Source organism: Ursus maritimus, unplaced genomic scaffold, assembly GCF_017311325.1.
Source record: "Ursus maritimus isolate PB19 unplaced genomic scaffold, ASM1731132v1 scaffold_19, whole genome shotgun sequence".
Lineage (NCBI taxonomy): Eukaryota > Metazoa > Chordata > Mammalia > Carnivora > Ursidae > Ursus > Ursus maritimus.
Genome location: NW_024424341.1, coordinates 29,224,939 through 29,244,483, shown reverse-complemented (window position 1 = coordinate 29,244,483; position 19,545 = coordinate 29,224,939). Strand labels below are relative to the sequence as shown.

The window sequence follows — 19,545 nt, the reverse complement described above, 5'->3', positions numbered from 1 at the left end:
ATGATGAAGTCATGTTAGCAGAGACGGTGAGCTGCAGAGATGGTTTCCATTCTCAATGAACATGCATGCAAAGAGCAGAGGACAGAGAACACAAAGAAGAGGGGCCATGCTGTGCTAGGTAGATTCAGAAAAGTCTTCAAAGAAGAGGTGACCTCCGTGCCACCACCTGAAAAATGAGCGGGAGTTTGACCCATGTACAAAAAGGAGAAAGAATTTCAGGGCATAACACTGTGTACAAAAAGGTCTGAAAGAATGTGCTTGGTCAAAAGAACTCTAAGGAATTTCCGTAAGCAGAAGGCTTTTACTTTGGTTCTAAAATAGCAATTGATGTACTTCGACTTTATTAATTTTAATGATTTAGAATATATTGTTGGGAATGATCTTATTGTGTTTAAGAATGATTTTTTTCTAATTATTCCTGAAACCCCTTTAGTGTTTTAAGATTAGTTTAAAAACAAATATAATTTGGAGACACAGACTTAAACTCATGTGGTTTTTTTTTTAAATAGATGGTTTTTTAAAAACGAATTGTTAAAACATATAGAACCTCAGTCTCACCTAGGGAGCATTATAAAGAAAGGAAGCATGGAGCTTCCAACAGGACTCGTGGTTTCTCTGATATAGTGTGATAGCATTCAAATCCTCCAGGAAAAGAAAGGAAATATTCTATCCTACTGAAAGCCAGAGCAGAGACCATTTAGATCCTGCATGTCAGGGAATTTTCAGTAAACTAACTTAGAAATAAAATCAAATGGGATAAGACTGCCATGTTGTATAATAGAAGGGTTGGCTTTTAAAGAGATTTTAATCAGAAAATAAATCTCAAAATCAAAAGCATGCTTTGACTGGATCCGCCATTCCCGAGTCAAACCCTGGTCCCCAGTGAGGCCCAACAACAAGGATCTGAAATCCCTTTGTGAACCCAGAGAGGACCTCAAACTAGTCTTGAAGCAACAAGACAGAGAGAAGTCCTCTTAAATGTTACCTTCCCTATATCCCATCAAAATCATAATCCTTATTGCATTCCTTTCACCCACCCTCTCCTCACAGTATGTGGGAAGTTCACTAGAACAGCCTCTATCTCTTGCAGGACCCCTGGGTCTTGCATTGTGCTTTGGGCCTTGCCTCCTAAATGCTCTAACCTGCTTTATATCTTCCAGAATAAAGGTCATCAAACTCTAAATGGTGGTTCCAATGGCACCTCACATGGAGGTCAAACCAGACATCACAGGGAACCCCTTGACAGATGGGGATGAGAGGAACCCTGACTGCCACCCCATCCAGCGCCCCTGACCAGCAGAAAGTAGCTAAGATCAGTCATCACCCTTCTTCCCTAACAGCAGTTAGGGTTACCTCTTCAGTGGGGGGAATGATGAAGGATAGTTGGAAGGAAGGCAGGCAGGGACGAGGGGCCCCCCACCCTAAGAGGAAACCACCCTTAAAAGGATTTTGCACCACCCTGGAAAGAACCCTCCACCCTTTCCCATGTGATAGATAGGTGACAAAAACCTGATTGTATGACAGGCACAGGAAGGGTTGATCAGATTAAAACAGCCTACCCACAAGCCCATAAAAACCCCTAGACTTAGAAACTCCCATGGCAACCATCTTGGGTCCCCTCCCTCTTCGGGAGCTTTGTACTGTGACCTTGCTATCGCTCAATAAACCTTGCTTGGCTGCCCACCAAAACAAAAACAAAAACAAAACAAAAATGCATGCTTTGGGGCAAGAACAATAGGAAACCAACCAGCATTTGATCTCTGTAGCTTCACCTAGAAAGCTGTATCCTTATCCTTTTGGTGTCCTTGTCTGATAAAGGCCAAGGCCCTTCCATGAGTAGGTCAGACCCAGGTCCTCCAGTCAGTGATGAGCACAGCTCAAATTCTACAAGCTGCAAGCCTGCTAACCCCACACCTGAGAGCCCAGACAGATTCAAAACAACCAGCTAATTAAACCTGGAGCACCAAGCTATCATCATCCGAGATTCATGGGCATCCAACAAGCAGAAGAACTAGCAACACGGCATTCAGCAACAGCTGTCACCTGCTATAATGTTCTTTAATTATCTTAAAATCTCTAAGAACTGACAAATGGGTGACAAAATGCAATTTTCTGTGTCAGGAAGCGAGAGACAAGCCTGTGTTACTTTGATGAAAGGAAATACTGTAAAATCATCTCTCTCAGCTCTTCTTATTGGGGAGGGGGAACTGTTGTCACTCAATTCTAGTCTGTAAACACTGTTTCCTTCTTTATAAAGATTAAGTGGAAGACGCCAGAATGGGCATTGGGCTGTGCCAAGCTGTCCCCTGGCCCAGCTTCAGTCCCAGACCCACAATGGTATTTACTTCCTCCCGTGCACAGATGCATTCCTGGGGTGGACCATTAGCAAAGATTGACTGACCCAAGTTCCCTGGAATCACATCATGCCTCTTGCCACAAATTTCTCCAGGTGCCTGTCCAAATGTGACCTAACCCCTCTAGGTTGCAGTGATGTCTGTTATGACCTCCATAAGGATTTCCAGTAGTCCCTAATTACTGTTTTGGTCATCACATTCTATCCAATGTGCATGATGACATCTTGTTCCTCTGGGGCAAGTTTACTTCTACCATTTACACAGCTTTTCCAGCCTTTATAGGTAAAAAATGTTCATGAGAACACAAAATAAATTGTAGAAAGAAGGTCACTGTCTAGTAAACAGCTCTTAACATCAGCTAGAAAACCACATCATCTATATGGAGTAGTAGGGCACTCATAAGCCAAGAGCATTGCACTACTCATGGTCACATAAATAAAACAGAGAAAAATGTGAGCTAGCTCACATTGGCTGAGAGTACAAGATAGCCCTTAGAACTTGAGGAAAACATACATTAACAGTGTGCAACGAAAGATCGTTACATACAATTAAAACTGATATATGCATGTGCAGTTTTTTTAAGTATTTGAGAGACAAATAGCATAACCATTCAGCATGCTACTGTTATCAGGCACTAACAATCTGAAAGGATCACTAATAATTCTCAAAACATACAGTATTTGTGACTTGTTCTTAAAATGTGTGTAAATATATTAATGCAGGTAACAATGATTACAAGCTCTGGTTACATTTTGGAACCATCAAAACACACTTTTTATATTAAGATTTAAATTAGAGTGTTAATAGCTGATCTGTGAACATTCCTGCCCACTAATTATAGTATAACCACTTAAATTTTGTATTTGAAAATATTTTATGCAATTAGCATATTATTTTTTACTGTCTATTAATAGTTAAATTAGACTGTTTTATGACCTCTGAGATGTAAGCTCTCTGGGGACAAGGCCAAGATCTGTCAAGAAGTTTTGTTAGTGGTATTCTGATAATGTTAGTATTATCAACATTTGATATCTGATAATTTTTTTTTGAGAGACAGAGAAAGCACATGAGCAAGCAGGTAGGGAGGGGGGAGGAACAGAAGGAGAGGAAGAGAGAGAGAATCCTAAGCAAACTCCACACTCAGCACGGAGCCCAATACAGGGCTTGATCTCGCTACCCTGATATCATGACCTGAGCTGAAATCAAGAGAGGGACACTTAACCGACTGAGTTACCCGGGCGTCCCTGATAATTTTTTATAATAGAGAAAAGTCAACTGTTTTCTCCAAGGCCATGTAGTCAAATTCATCCTTTTTTTTTTTTTTTTTCCTATTTTCAATCTCACTATCCATTCCGTCACTGCATCTCACCTTATCACCTCAGAGCACAGGCCTGGGCATCTCAGAGTCCAGCACATGATTAGACCAGTTACTAAAATGGCACCTGAATAACAGAAAAAAAACGTAAGTACTCGGAGGCAAGATGATTAATTTGCAGATTCTACAGTAATGTGCTGTAGCTGTAACAGAGAAGAAAGATATTTCCCCAAGCATTGGCATAATAGAATGGAGATGCTGGGGATCGAACCCAGGACCTCATGCATGCTAAGCATGCGCTCTACCACTGAGCTACATCCCCACCTGCTGACAACACTGCTTTTCTAAGCTATTTTCATGAAATAAATCAGAAATGGCCTTAATTCAGAGGGTGTGTAGGGAGAAGTTCTGGGAGTTAGGAATAAAAGGAATGTACTTTTCTCTATGCTTTTTGTACTACTTGAGTATTTTATCATGTAGGCATTGCCTACTTAAACAAAGATGTAAAATAAAATAAAAAGAAAATTTTAAAAAATAATAATAAAGTAAAATAAAATGGCACCTGAAATGGACACGCCACTAATCTAATGCAATAAAAAGATATTTATTTTCTCCAGTCGACTTCCACTAAAAACCAAGGGCAGGGCATGACCTTGACCCAGAAGTTACAGCACCAATAAATAAATTAATTAAAAAAGAAAGAAAGAAAAGAAAAGAAAAGGGTGGAATCTATGGATTCAGAGAGACTTAAAAAACATATCAACCAAGTGCAATATGGAGCCATTTAGGTCCTTATTATTTTGCCCCAGCTGTAGGAAGGAAGGAAGGAAGGAAGGAAGGAAGGAAGGAAGGAAGGAAGGAAGGAAGGAAGGAAGGAAGGGAAAAAGAAGACAGGAAAATTTATGTGAGGTATTTGATTGTATTAACTATTGTTAATAATTCAAGCCTCACAATGAAATTATTTTTATATTTTATAGATATACACTGAAATATTCATGAACAAAACAATATAATTTATTTAAAATTCAACCAGGTGGGAGTGCAGTGGATTTATTTTTGAAACAAAATTTTTGGAGGCACCTGGGTGGCTCAGTCGGTTAAACGGCTGCTTTTGGCTCAGGTCATGATCCTGGGATCCTGGAATCAAGTCCCACATGGGCTCCCTGCTTAGTGGAGAGCCTGCTTCTCTCCCCTCCCCCCCCCCTGCTCATGTGTGTGCGCTCACTCACTCTCTCTTAAATAAATAAATAAAATCTTAAAAAAAACAAATAAAAAACATTTTTGAACCAGGATGATGAATATCTATCTGGCTGGTCACTATACTATTCCACCTTTTTACATGTTTGAAATTTTCATAATAAAAACTTTGAAAACAAATAAAAAATAAAACACATGATTTGGCTTGCAGTCCAGAGTCATGTATTTTATATTATTCCAACGGGCTAACTAGATTCTAGTAAGAATGGAATGTGGTTTATGTAAAACGCAGTATTTGGGACAACCTAATTAATCCACCTGTCCACCCATGAGAAAAGGGAATAAGATAAGACACTCATAGTGGTTCCTAAGCCATGTTGAAGGCCAGGTTTTCAACAGTCCATGGCGGTAGCAGCTAGCGTCAGTGCACTACCTTTCAAGATGCCCTGGGCGACTTCCCACCACCTGTATCTGCAGTATGGCACCTGAGGGCCGCTGCCTGCACACCTGCCTGGCAGGCGGGAAGTGCTGAGGAAGTAGCAGCCCAAGGAACGGTCCCCGAGAAATGACTATCAGGAGTTGCTGTACTTAGCTTCATAGCCCATTTCCTAGTAAAGTCTGAAGCTTTGCACGTTTCCCAGAGATTCCCTGTGGGATCCTGCTCCAGTAAGCCCATGATGGCAATGGCCTGGGGCTCCCCCTTCATTTGGTTCCCTTTGATCCTTCCCTTTGATCTTTCCTTCCTACCAGTTTCCTACCAATGTATCCTTTGCTTCCCTACTTCACATCTCAGGGTCTGCTTTGGAAGGAATCTGAACTAAGAAAAAGAAATATAAGCAGTTGTCTTTCCTTAAAAATAAGTTTATTCAAAAATATTACTATGGGATAACTAATAATGACAAACACTTAAATATGCTAACACAACTAAGTATTTACCACAAGCCATGATATACAGAGATATATAGATATGTATATGTTTATGTATACATGTATATATGTAACGAATATGTGTTAGATATAATTTATATAATATATAATATATATAATATATAATAAATATGTGTATATTATATATATTTATCTCACTTGATATTCGGTTACCTTATTTTATACATAAAAAGAGATATTAACCTGACCAAGCTCATACAGCTAGTAAATGATGGAGTTGATAATAATATTCTTACATTTTCGTATTGTTATTAAGTTGATAGTGTTAATTGTTTGGGGGGAAGTTTGGGGAGGGAGTGTGTGTGTGCTACAATATTCTCACTTGGCAAAATAAAATATGTACTATAAGTCCTTCTCACTCAAATAATTACAAAAATAACTAGGAAAACTACATTAGCCATATCTTCTGAGAAGGAATATAAACAAATGAATAGTCCTTTTATCCAAACCTCCTCCCCCCATCATAATGATGCTAATTTTTTTTCTTCTGGAAAGAAACATTTTGAAAACAGAATGAAGAGGAAATGTACTCCATTAGGATAATTCCATCACTCCAGGCTTTCTTCCTACAGAGAAGAAAGCCTTCTTGAAATTAAAGCTGTGGCCGCGAACAGAGCACCAAAGATAGCTCAAGATAACTCAAATCACCACATCACTAGAACAGAGCTGAACCTCAACATGTAGCTGGCTCTGAGATTTGCAAGAACTATGCCCAGCTGTCAGTCAAAGGACATCTCCATTTAAAACAGAAATACCTAAAAAAAAAAAAAAAAAAACCTCAAATGCAAAAGATCAGTGATACTGGGGGACTTGTTTTATAGCATATAGCAAAAGAGGTAAATGCTGTTCCTAATGATGTCTGGCCCTGGGACATGTCCATCCTGGACAGCATGAACTAAAATGATTCATTCTAAGATCTTCACATTTGCGACAACACAGATGGACCTAGAGGGTATTATGCTAAGTGAAATAAATCAGACAACAGAAAAACAAATACCATATGATTTCACTTCTATACAGAATCTAAAAAACAAAATAAATGAGCCAAAAAAACCCGAACCAAAACAAAACAAAAAACAGACTTATAAATACAGAGAACAAACTGGTGGTTGCCAGAGGTGATGGGAGGAGGATGGGAGAAATAGGTGAAGGGGATTAAGAAGTACAGATTTCCAGGGGCGCCTCGGTGGCGCAGTTGATAAGCGTCTGCCTTTGGCTCAGGGCGTGATCCTGGCGTTCTGGGATCGAGCCCCATGTCGGGCTCCTCCACTAGGAGCCTGCTTCTTCCTCTCCCACTCCCACTGCTTGTGTTCCCTCTCTCGCTGGCTGTCTCTCTCTGTCTAATAAATAAATCTTTAAAAAAAAAAAAAAAAGAAGTACAGATTTCCAGTTACAAAATAAAAAAATTAAGTCACAGAGATGAAATATATGGCATATCATCAATAATATTGTGATAACACTGTATGGTGACAGATGGTAACTACATTTATTGTGATGAGCATTGAATAATATAATCAATTGTTGAATCACTATGTTGTACACCTGAAACTAATATAATATTGTATGTCAACTATACTTCAATAATAAAAACTTAAGTAAATAAATAAATAAAATTAGTCAATCTTAGATGTAGTTGTTCTCTGCTTTAAGAAAACCCCAGAGGAATACTCAAGTGAGTGAGTTTTTATATTTATAAAACTTATCAGGCAGTGGATGGTAATATGTATCAAAATCTGTAAATCTGTTTACATTTTGACTTGGAATTTCAATTCTGGGAATTAATTGAACAGAGGTAAAAAATATAGAAATATGTATCTATAAGATATTTTTATTAAATCAATACTCTTAATAGCACAAAACAAAAAGAAAGAACTAAATTGCATAGAGTATTGACTAAAGTATAACATATATATAAAACGGAATCACAGGCATCCATTGTGAAGAAGGAATGAGGTGATATAGGAAAAGTATTCATCATTGGGCATGGAAAGTACTCTACTAGAGAACATGTGGAGGCTCTTCATGTTCTAAACATATATAGAAATATTTAGAACTTTGCATAACAAATTCTGGCTAGCTTTATCTCTTCAACTAAGATTAGCAAGTTCATTTCAAACTTTGTTAATTTTATTATTTTACAAGTGTGTATTTTTTTAAGATTTTATTTATTTATTTATCAGAGAGAGAGACAGAGAGAGAGGGCACAAGCAAGGGGAAAGGCAGGCAGAGGAAGAAGCAGGCTCCCCACTGAGTAAGGAGCCTGACGCGGGACTCGATCCCAGGACCCTGGGATCACGACCTGAGCAGAAGGCAGATGCTTAACCAACTGAACCACCCAGGCAACCCTACGTGTCTGAACCACCCAGGCATCCCTACAAGTGTGTATTTTTACATCACTTTTTTACACTTTTGCAACCAAGAGAAAGTAAAGATGTTTTGAAAACTAAAAAAGGCAATATAACACAAAAGAAACTGAGTTTACCTGTAATATTATTGCCCTAACAAGGAGATTCTATCCGCAACAAAATTCTTCATCAAAAGATACCCTGAAGAATGAACTACTGGTGCTTGTACACTTAGTCACAGATTATAGGTTCCTTGACTGAAGGTGCTAGAAAGAGAGAAATTCAAGATTGGAGTCTTAAAGGCTATTGTCAAAAAGTGAAAAGAATCTCCAAATTTCTATCACTACAAATATTGTAAATTGGGAAAAACTTGTAAATTTGCAAGACTCCCACTGAAATTCAGTTTATACAAGCCTATGTCTATAGTTGCTTAAAATAGGGTCCAAATGCAATTGTGCCAACCCAGCTTCCTTCAGGTCTCATTGGAGTCCAGGTCACAGCTACACATCATCAGGGTGCATACACCTTCATAGACAACAAAGCAGCAGCACCAAAGAACAAAGGTAATGATCTGAGTCTTAAGGAAGGAAGACAGAGTTCATGGGCAAGATACAGTAAGAGTGATGCCTGTTGACTTATGTTACAGCCTTCCGGTTTTTTATTCTATTAATTCTATGTTATTATTTAATTTCCTCTTGCATAACCAAAAAAGACATCTTTGTAAGTCTTTGGCACCCTCTTTTGGACAATCTGATAATTTCAAAACTGATATTTGTTTCAGTGAAATGGATTTCTGAGTATATCATAGGCAAACTGAAATTAAACCTGAATTGATATTTTTAATGTTTTCGTTTTCTATAATTGATACACTTTACTTTTAGAGCAGTTTTACAGTTGCAGAAAAATCAAGCAGATAATACAAAGCTTCCATACACTCCCCTCCCCCATAGTTTCCTCTATTATTAACAACTTGGATTAGTATGGTACATTTGTTAAAGTTAATGATATAATATTAATATATGATTATTAATTAAAAATCCATAGTTTACAATAAGGTTGTACAATTTCATATGTTTGCCATTATAGCATCAGAGAATAGTTTCACTGCCTTGTGCTTCACATCATCATCCTTCCTCTCTTCCCCTCAGCCCCAGTAACCACCGATCTTTTTTATTATCTCTATAGTTTTTTATGTCTCTATAGTTTTCCAGAATGACATATACTGGAATAATAAAATATGTATTTGGAGGGCATGTGGGTGGCAGAGATGGTTAAGAGCCTGACTCTTGGTTTCGGCTCACATGGTGATCTCAGAATTCCTGAGATCAAGCCCCAAGTTGGGCTCCATGCTCAGTGCAGAGTCTGCTTGAGTTTCTCTCTCCCTCTCCCTCTGCTCTCTCCCCTGCTTACTCGTGCTCTCTCTCTCAAATAAATAAATCTTACTATTATACACACACACACACACACACACACACACACACACTACGTATTTTTTTCAGACTGGCTTATTTCACGTAGCAATATGTACTTAAGAGTTTTCCATATCTTTTTGTCATTTGATAGCTCATTTCCTTTTGTCACTGAATAGTATTCCATTGTATGGATGTACCAAAGTTTGTTTATCCATATCCTATTGATGAACATTTTGATGGCTTCCAGTTTGTGCAACTACGAATAAGACAGCTATAAACATTCATGTGCAGGTTTTTATGTGTGTTAATGGATATGTTTTCAACTCATTTGGGTAAATACCAAGGAATATGCTGGTATGACCATACTTGGAAACTGCCAAACTGTCTTCCAAATTGACTGCACCATTTTGTATTCCCACCAGCAGTGAATGAGAGTTCCTGTCATCTGTATCTTCACCAGCGTCTGGTATTACTGAATTTGAGCCATGCATATTTGCTTTAGTCATGATGTATAAGTTCCTATTTACTGTCGAATTCAATTTGCTCATATTCTATCGAGGACTTTTGCATATATGTTCAGAAGAGATGTGAGTCTGTTTCCCTTTTTTTCTAACGTCTATATCTGGTTTGGGGTAGGGTGATGTTAGTGTAATGTTAACTTCATAGGATGTGTTAGAAAGTGTTCTCTCTGCTTCTGTTTTCTGTAAGAGGTCAGAGAGAATTGGCATCATTTCTTCCTTAAATGTTTAGTAAAATTCACCAGTGAAACCATCTAGAACTGGTGCTTTTGGTTTTGCAATTTTATTAAAGAGTGATTCAAAATGATTAATAGATATCACCCTATTCAGATTATCTACTTCTTCCTGTTTGAGTTTGGTGGTTCTGTCCAATTGGTCCATTTTATCTAAATTACCAAACTTGTATCATAGAGTTGTATGCAGAATTCCTTTATTATCCTGTTTTTGTCCACGAGATGAGTAATGATCAGTTCTTCTTTTTTTTTAAGATTTATTTATTTAGGATGGGACTGGAGAAGATTATGCTAAGTGAAATAAGTCAAGCAGAGAAAGACAATTATCATATGGTTTCACTCATTTACGGAACATAAGGAATAGCAGGGAGATCGGTAGGAGAAGGAAGGGAAGAATGAAGGGGGGTAAAGAGAAGGGTGAATGAAGCACGAGAGACTATGGACTCTGGGAAACAAACTGAAGGTTTCAGAGGGGAGGGGGGTGGGGGATTGGGATAGGCCGGTGATGGGTAGTAAGGAGGGCACGTATTGCATGGAGCACTGGGTGTTATACGCAAACAATGAATTACGGAACACTACATCAAAAACTAATGATGTACTGTATGGTGACTAACATAATAAAAAATTTTTAAAAAAGATTTATTTATTTGAGAGAAAGAGAGCATGTAAGTTGTGGTAGGAGTAGAGGGAGAGGGAGAGAATATCCAGCCGACTCCCCACTGAGCACAAGCATTATGTGGAGCTAGATCTCACCACCATAAGATCACAACCTGAGCCGAAATCGAGTCAGAAGTTTAGCCAGCTGAGCCACCCAGGCGCCCCAGAGTTACAATCAGTTCTAGCAGTATTTTACTTCGTGTCTTTTGATGCTGTGTTGGTTTTGCAATTTAATAAAATTGCAAAACCTTAATATGATGCATATTAAGGATTGTTCTGACTTCTTAGAGACTGACCCTGTGTTCTTCATGCAATACCTCTCTTTAACCCTGATAATTTTCCTTGTTCTGAAGTCTGCTTTGCCTGAAACATAGTTAGGCCAGTTTTGTTTTGATTGATGTTAGCATGGTAGAACTTTCTACAGCCCCTCTCTATCTATCTGTGTCCTTATATTTACTTAAAATGGCTTCTTTACAGACAGTATATAGCTGGGCCTATTTTTCTTACCCACTTTGATAGTCCCTGTCTTTTAATCGGTGTATTTAGACCATTTGCATTTAAAGTAATGATTGATATTTTGGATTAAAATCTACCATATTTATAATCATTTTCTATTTGTTGCCCTTCTTTCATTCCTTTGTTTTCATCTTCCCCTCTTTTTCTGCCTCTCTGGTTTTAACTGAGCATTTTATATGATTCCATTTTCTCTACCCTCTAACATATCAATTACACTTCTTTTTTAAATTATTTTTCTGACTGCTATGAAAATTTGCAATATTTATTTACAATTGAAATTCACTTTCAAATAACATCATACCTATTCATGGGTGTTGCAGATATAACAGAATATCCCAGTTCCTTCCTCCCATTTTGATAACATTGCTGTCACTTATTTCATTTAAAATCTCTACCTAAAATCACCCAGTACATTCTTGAATAGTTATCTATCATATCAATTAATAATAATAAAAATAAAATATCTTATTTCACCTTCATATATGTATATCTGGCTTTCTGACATACATCATTTTCCTCCTCTGAAGAACTTGACATTTCTTGTAAGGCATGTCTACTATCAACAATTTTCTTTAGTTTTCTTTGTCTGAGAAAGTAGTTTTTATTTCTCTTTTACTTTTGAAGGATGATTTCTCTGGATACAGAATTCCAGATTGGTGGGTCTTTTTTAAAAAACTTTAGGGGCACCTGGGTGGCTCAGTCAGTTAAGCATCTGACTCTTGGTTTCAGCTCAGGTCATGATCTCAGAGTCTTGAGATGGAGTCCTGAGTCAGGCTCTGCACTCAGTGCAGTCTGCTTATCCCTCTCCCTACCCCTCTCCCCTCCCCTGGCTTTCTCTCTCTCAAATAAATAAATTCCTTAAAAAAAAAAAAAAACACTTTAAACATTTCACTACACTCTCTTGTTTGCATGGTTTATGACTAGGAGTCCAATATAATTATTATAGGGGTCCCTCTATAGAGAAGTCCCCCCACCCTCCTGACTTCTTTCTCTGTCTTCAGTTTTTTTGTAGTTTGAATATAATATGTATAGGTATAGTTTTTTGGTGTTTATCCTGCTTAGTATTATCTAAGCTTCTTGATTCTGTTACTTAGGGACCAACAATCACTTGGAAAATGCTCAGCATTATTACTTCAAATATTTCTTCTGCTCCTTTTTCAGTTTTTCCATCTGTTATTCCCATTGTGTGTGGATTGCATCTTTTGTAACTGTCCCACAGCTCTTGGATATTCTGCTCCATTTTTTTCATTATTTTTTCAGTTTGGGAAGAGAGATAACGGAATTTGCTTTTATAATATCCTACTTATTTTTTTATGAAGAAAATTTCATTCATAGATTTCAGATTCATAGTCCTAACCCCCAGTACCTCAGAATGGGACTCTATTTGGAGACAGGGTCTTTAAAGAGATAATTAAGTTAAGATGAGGTCACTATGGTAGGTCCTAATCCAATATGACTGGTTCCTTACAAGAAGAAGAAATTAGGACACAGTTACAGAGGGAAAGCAATGTGAAGTCACAAGGGGAAGACACTCATGTACAAGCCAAGGAGAGAAGCCTTGGAAGAAACCAACCACGCAGATACATTGATCTCAGATTTTTAGCCCCCAGACTTGTGAGAAATATAAATTTCCGTTGTTTAAGCCACCCAGTCTATGATATTTTAATGGCAACACCAGCAAACTAATACAAACACTAATCAGAGGATGTGCCCAAGGGCCCTAAAAACAACTTTTTCCAATGTACATTCATATGCCTACATTGCAGCACCAAACTTTTATTTTGAAACCATTTGTTTTCTCTTTGGCTATGTAGAAATAAACGAGAAGTAATAATAAGCAGGGAAAGTTAGAAAGAAATATGTCTGCCACCATACAGATTTCACATGGTTCAAACTGCAGGCTGCTTCTTGGAGACTGGGAATTTTTATAATCCCCAAATAATACCAAGGTCAAAGCCAAGTTCATGAGAAGAGCTGTGGGGCTATGGATAGCTTTATGGTATCTCATCATTTTCAAAGTCTCACAGGGACTGGCCCACATGCCCAAGCAAAAAGGGAAATCATGTATAGAAATCTGGGTGATGAGACTCAGGAAAATTGCAAAGAAGGATTTGTACTATTTTTGTTTGAGCTCTAACCTGTAGTCTGACTTCAACTCTAAGCTCAGCTACCAATTAGAGGAAGAAGCCAGACAATTCACTTCTCTCCACAAGAGATGCCAGTTTTCTCATGTGTGAAGCAAAAGTATCAATCCATTAGCCAACCTCTGAGGCTTTTAACAGCTCCCAAACTTTATAAATAATAAAAGTAGAAGAGGATAATATCCAGTAAGAAAAATCTATGATGACTTAAAAGAAGCTTGAGTCAATCTCTCTATGGCATCCACATGACTTGGACAAGTCTGTATGAAAATAACCAAAGGCAAAGCAGTGATCTCACTGCCGTGTAAGTTATGCAATTAAAGTGATATCAGTGAAAATGTCAGAATAGGAACCTCTGAAAATTTACCTCCTCATAAAAGCAATGAAAAAATAATGGCAAAGATTATCAGAACCAACTTTTTTGGAGCTCTGGATATTAAACAAAGGCTTGTAGTAACCCAAGGAGTATTTATTCAAGAAAAAAAAAATGGCTAAATAGTCCTAAGAGCAGCAACGTTTTTGGTGTTTGGTTTTTTTAAAAGATTTATTTATTTATTTTAGAGAGAGAGGAGATGGGGAGGGGCGGAGGGAGAGAGATAATCTTCAAGAAGATTTCCCACTGAGAGTGGAGCCCGAGGCAGGGCTCCATCTCATGACCCTCAGATCAGGACCCGAGCCGAAACCAAGAGTCCAATGCTCAACCAACTGAGCCACCCAGGTACCCAGCTTTGTGGTGTTCTAACCTACCCTAGTACCATCCTCCCCTGCCCATCTCACCAGTATCCTTGGAAACCAACAGTCTGCATTCTTGGTTCCAGAGAGAGCAAAGGGGATCATCAATAGACACACCCCACAGAAAGGGGATTGGCTATAATTTTTTTTTTTTAGTGGAATGTAACAAGTGTTGACAAGGATTTGGAGAAATTGGAATCCTCATACATTGCTGATGGGGATGAAAAATTGCACGGCTGCTATGGGAGACAGTTGGCGATTCCTCAAAAAGTGAAACATAGGGGTGGCTCAGTCAGTTAAGCCTTTGCCTTTGGCTCAGGTCATGATCTCAGGGTCCTGAGATCCAGCACTGAATCTGCTCCCTGCTCAGCGGGGAGTTTGCTCCTCCCTCTCCTTCTGCCTCTTCCCCCACTCGTGCTCTCTTTCTCTCTCTAACAATAAATAAAATCTGTTTTTAAAAAGTGCAACAGGGCCATCTGGGTGGCACAGTCGTTAAGCGTCTGCCTTTGGCTCAGGGCGTGATCCCAGCGTTCTGGGATCATGCCCCACATCGGGCTTCTGCACTAGGAGCCTGCTTCTTTCTCTCCCACTCCCCCTGCTTGTGTTCCCTCTCTCGCTGGCTGTCTCTCTCTGTCAAATAAATAAATAAAATCTTTTAAAAAATAAATAAATAAAAATTTAAAAATTAAAAAAGTGAAACATAGAGTTACAGTGTGACTCAGCAACTCCACTCCTAGGGATATACTCAAGAGAACATGCAAACATATGTTCACACAAAAACCGGTACACAAATGTTCATAGCAGCATTATTCATAATAGCTAAAAAATGGAAAGAAAGGAAGTGTTCATCAATTTATAACTGGATAACAAAATGTGGCACAGCTAGCTGTGCAAGGGACTATAATCCATTCATAAAAAGAAAAGAAGTATTGACACTTGCTGCCACGTGGATAAATCTTGAAGTTTCTGCTAAGAGGAAACAGTCAGGCACATGATATGACTCAGTTTACATGCGATGTCCAGCACTGGCAAACCATAGCTACAGAAAGTGTATTAGTGCTTTCAACGTTTTGGATTAATGAAATATTCTGTAATTAGTTACGACAGTTGCACAACCTTGTGCATGTACTCAAAATCACTGAAATGTACACTTTATTTTTTGAGAGAGAGAGAGAGGGAGCATGAGTGAGAGGGGAGGGGCAGAAGGAGAGGAAGAGAGAGAATTCCAAGCAGACTTCACACCCTGCAGGGAGCTGGAAGTGGGGCTCAATCTCACCACTCTGAGGTCATGACCTGAGCCGAAATGAAGAGTCAGACGTTTAACCAACTGAGCCACCCAGGCGCCCCTGAAATGTCCACTCGAAAATGATGAATCTTACGGTATCTTAATTGCATCTCAACAACGACAACAGGCCATTAAACCAAATACTGTTATGGATTCCGAAAGATTGACCTTACGCATGGCGCAAACCAGCCACATCGATAAGAATAAATAGAACACCAGCACTGTGGCTTCTCTGATTTTGACACGCATTCTCAATCTTTCAAAAGTCCAATAGTGTTGCCAGTAAAGCATTTTCATTTTAAGCTTCATAATAAGCTGGTCCATTGTTGTCATCATTCCTTGCCTGACATGTGATTTTATTTTATTTCCACAACATAGTAAATTTTGATAGATCACAGTAATTTCAATCCATGAGGAACATTCAACTGTAGGAGTGAATTAGAAAGATATTTTTATATTGCCTATTTAAGATAACAGGTCCTAGCACTATGCTTCGGGCAAAATACATCAAAAGAATGAACTGAAGGTTAAGTTTCCTTTTAGATCTCAATTTTTATAACATCACAAAAATTCTTGCCTAAAAGCAATCCAAATTATTCAACTGCAAGATATTCTACATTCACCTCATTCAGCCTGAGGGAAAGAACAAAGTCAGTAGCTGGAGACACTTCTAAGGTTGAAGCACATTCATCTTCTCGTTATGCCTTTCTCAGGCACCAATCCCTGAGCACGACCCTGGTACCCTCAGAGAGAAAATGCAAGTAAGAGCTCTTTGAAAAGTTTTCTATGATGTCGTATTTGCAAAGGTAATTCTCATGTGAAAAGAAGCAATAAGAAATTCAAGTAATGAAGTTTAAATACCATGTCCAACAATTATTGCCATTTTACCCTACCCAAATCAATTAAATGTAACTATCTCTCTAAATTAGTGTTAGATAGCACTGAATCCCAATTTGATGTTTAAAAAGATACTTTGTATACTTGTTTCTATTTTATTTTTTTATAATTTTCCTCATCATTTACTTAACAAATGAATTTATTTTTTCTTTTTTTAAAGATTTTATTTATTTATTTAATAGAGAGTGAGCGCACGCGCGCGAGAGAGAGAGCACAAACAGGGGGAGTGGGAGAAGGAGAAGCAGGGGTCCCGCTGAGCAGGAAGCCCCACGCAGGGCTTGATCCCGGGACCCCCGGGATCATGACCTGAGCCAAAGGCAGACGCCTAACCGACTAAGCCACCCAGACGCCTCTACTTGTTTCTTTTTTACAAAGTGTCTTGCTGTGATTATGAATGAAATGTGGGAATGAAGTGTGGTTTTTCTGCCTCTAATGCTGTTTATGACAGCAGAGCTGATACTCAGTTTCAGAGGGCTCTGTGGGGATCTTCACCCAAAAAGGTTTATCTACTGAACTATCCAGACATCCTCATTACAAGATGATTCCAAATACAGAGGAAGCCACTGACACATTATCCAGGAGCTACTCGGATGACAAGTTTCTATTCAGTCGAGTCTTCCTGGCATCACTCTGTTTTGTGCAGGGCCTGGTCTTACGCGCACACACACACACACACACACGCACACACAGAAAGCCCATTGGGGTTGTGCAACACTGTGGTACTGCTTAATAAATGCTTCTTTAAAAAAAAACTTTATTGGAATATAACTGTCATATAAAAACTTGCCCACTGCATGTACCCATAATACCATCACCACCACCAAGATATGAAACATAACCATCGCCTCCCAAAATTTCCTTGTGTTCTTTTGTGGGTTTTTTGTCTGTTTGTTTGTTACTGGTTTGGGGGTTAGAACACGTACTATGAGACATATATTCGTCCCATATGTTCAACTTCACAATGCCGTAATGTTCACTATGGGCACAACGTTGAATGAACGTTTCGTGACAATGAACATGACATCAGGTGCTATCGCATATGTTCATTTATTTACATAATCAATGTTTTTGTACTGACCACTCAGTTTGTGCCAGGTCCGGTCTTGGCACCCGTGACAGGATGATGAACAGGAAAACAAGGCCCCTGACCTCATGAGGTTTTACGTGGAAGTGAAGGAGGGGCAGAAAGTAAACAAAATCATTTCAAATACCGGTAAGTGCCATGGAGAAAATCCAGTTGAATAATAAGATAGGAAGTGACCAGGCAGAACGATGTACAAAGGTTCGCTAAAGTGCACAGGGAAAGTGGTCAGCTCATCAGGCCATCCTGCACGTGCAAAGACCAAGGGAGCTACTATATAGAGAATACCGTGGAAACGTGACATATTCCAATAACAGATGTTTGAGGGCCAGGTAAGGAATCAATGTACCAATAAAAACATTCAACTCACATCAGGTTTACACTGGGGTCTGCTTTAGAAAGTCTCCCCCAAGATTTGGTGGGTAAACCTTTATACACATGTAGCTCCAGCCTGTTTCGGCTTTCAAGACTTTATTTATTTATTTATTTATTTATTTATTTATTTATTTATTTGAGAGGGACAGAGCACATGCAAGTGGGGGGAGGAGCAGAAGGAGAGGGATGAGCAGACTCCCTGCTGAGCGCAGAGCCCAATGCAGGACTCGATCTCACCACCCCAAGATCATGACCAGAGCCTAAATCAAGAGTCGGTCACGTAACTGACTGAGCCACCCAGATGCCCCATCCTGTTTCAGCTTTCAAAAGGTGTTCACCTAAAGACTAGTCACAATTCTGCTATTTAGCAATGAGAAAAAGCATACTTTCAACTCTGTCTGGAAGACAGAATTCAGAAACTATAAATCCTGAAATGTCTCACTGAACTGGTATCACCCTCACCACACTCAGAAGTAAGAAAAGGGATACAATTTTCCAATCAACAAATGAACAAGGTCAAAAAGCAATTTGGGAGCGAAAAAAATGGTCGCTGCAAATGGTCTAGGTATAGATTATTTAGAACCAGTTCTTTCAAGACAGCTATTTTAATACTTCACATGATATTAAGAAACAAACTTTCTCTGAATTTATGCAATATCTTTCATGTACTTGACGCAATTTATAAGCAGTAGTTGATAAGTTTGCACAATAAAGTTACCTGTAAAAGTGAGGCAGGGGTGCGATGCTCCTTGCTACGTGTGAGAAGCTCAGCATCTTCAGTGAAGTAGCCATCTTCATGTGAAGGGCTGACGGCTGGGCAGAGACATGGAGAGATGGATGCCAATTCAAGTCTCCTTGGGCATCTCCGGCAAAACTGTGGCAGAAAACCGAGGTCAGGGACGCCGGGGTGACTCAGTCAGTTAAGCGTCTGCCTTCAGCTCAGTTCATGAGCCCAGGGATGGAGCCCCACATCGGGCCCCTTGCTCAGCAGGGAGTCTGCTTCTCCCTCTGCCTGCCACTGCCCCAGCTTGTGCTCTCTCTCTCTGACAAAGTCAAAGGAAAGAAAGAAAGAAAGGGAAGAAAAAAAAAAGAAGAAAGAAAGAAAAGAAAAGAAAAGACCAGACCTAGGTCAAATATTCCAGTTTATCTTTGCTCTTGGTCCTAGTCCATTTGAGCTCCTGTAACAAAACACCACTTGTAACTAACAGACATTTACTTCTCAGAGTGCTGGATGCTGGAAGTCCTGGATCAGGGTGCCAGCGTGGCCGGATTCTGGTGAAGCCCCTCTTCTGGGCTGCCGACTACTGACTTCTCACTGTGTCCTCACCAGTGAAGGGGTCTTGTCACTTCTAACATATTGGCCAGACAATCAGTCACAAAGTTTTCTTTCCAAACTAATTCTAACCCATGTTCACTTGTGATACCAGAACTTTGGGGGACATAATTATTATAATATTTTGCTTTGTTAATTTACAAGAGGCTGAAGTGAAATATGTAGTATTTGAATTGGACTGTAACTGTTCATCTCAGATGTAATTG

General features: G+C 39.0%; 1 non-coding gene across 1 annotated transcript; it reads right to left on the bottom strand.

Moving 5' to 3' along the window:
* Nucleotides 1–3,919: 3,919 nt before the first annotated feature.
* TRNAA-AGC lies at nt 3,920–3,991 on the bottom strand. The gene has a single exon. It is a non-coding gene; the product is annotated as a tRNA-Ala (tRNA).
* Nucleotides 3,992–19,545: the final 15,554 nt, after the last annotated feature.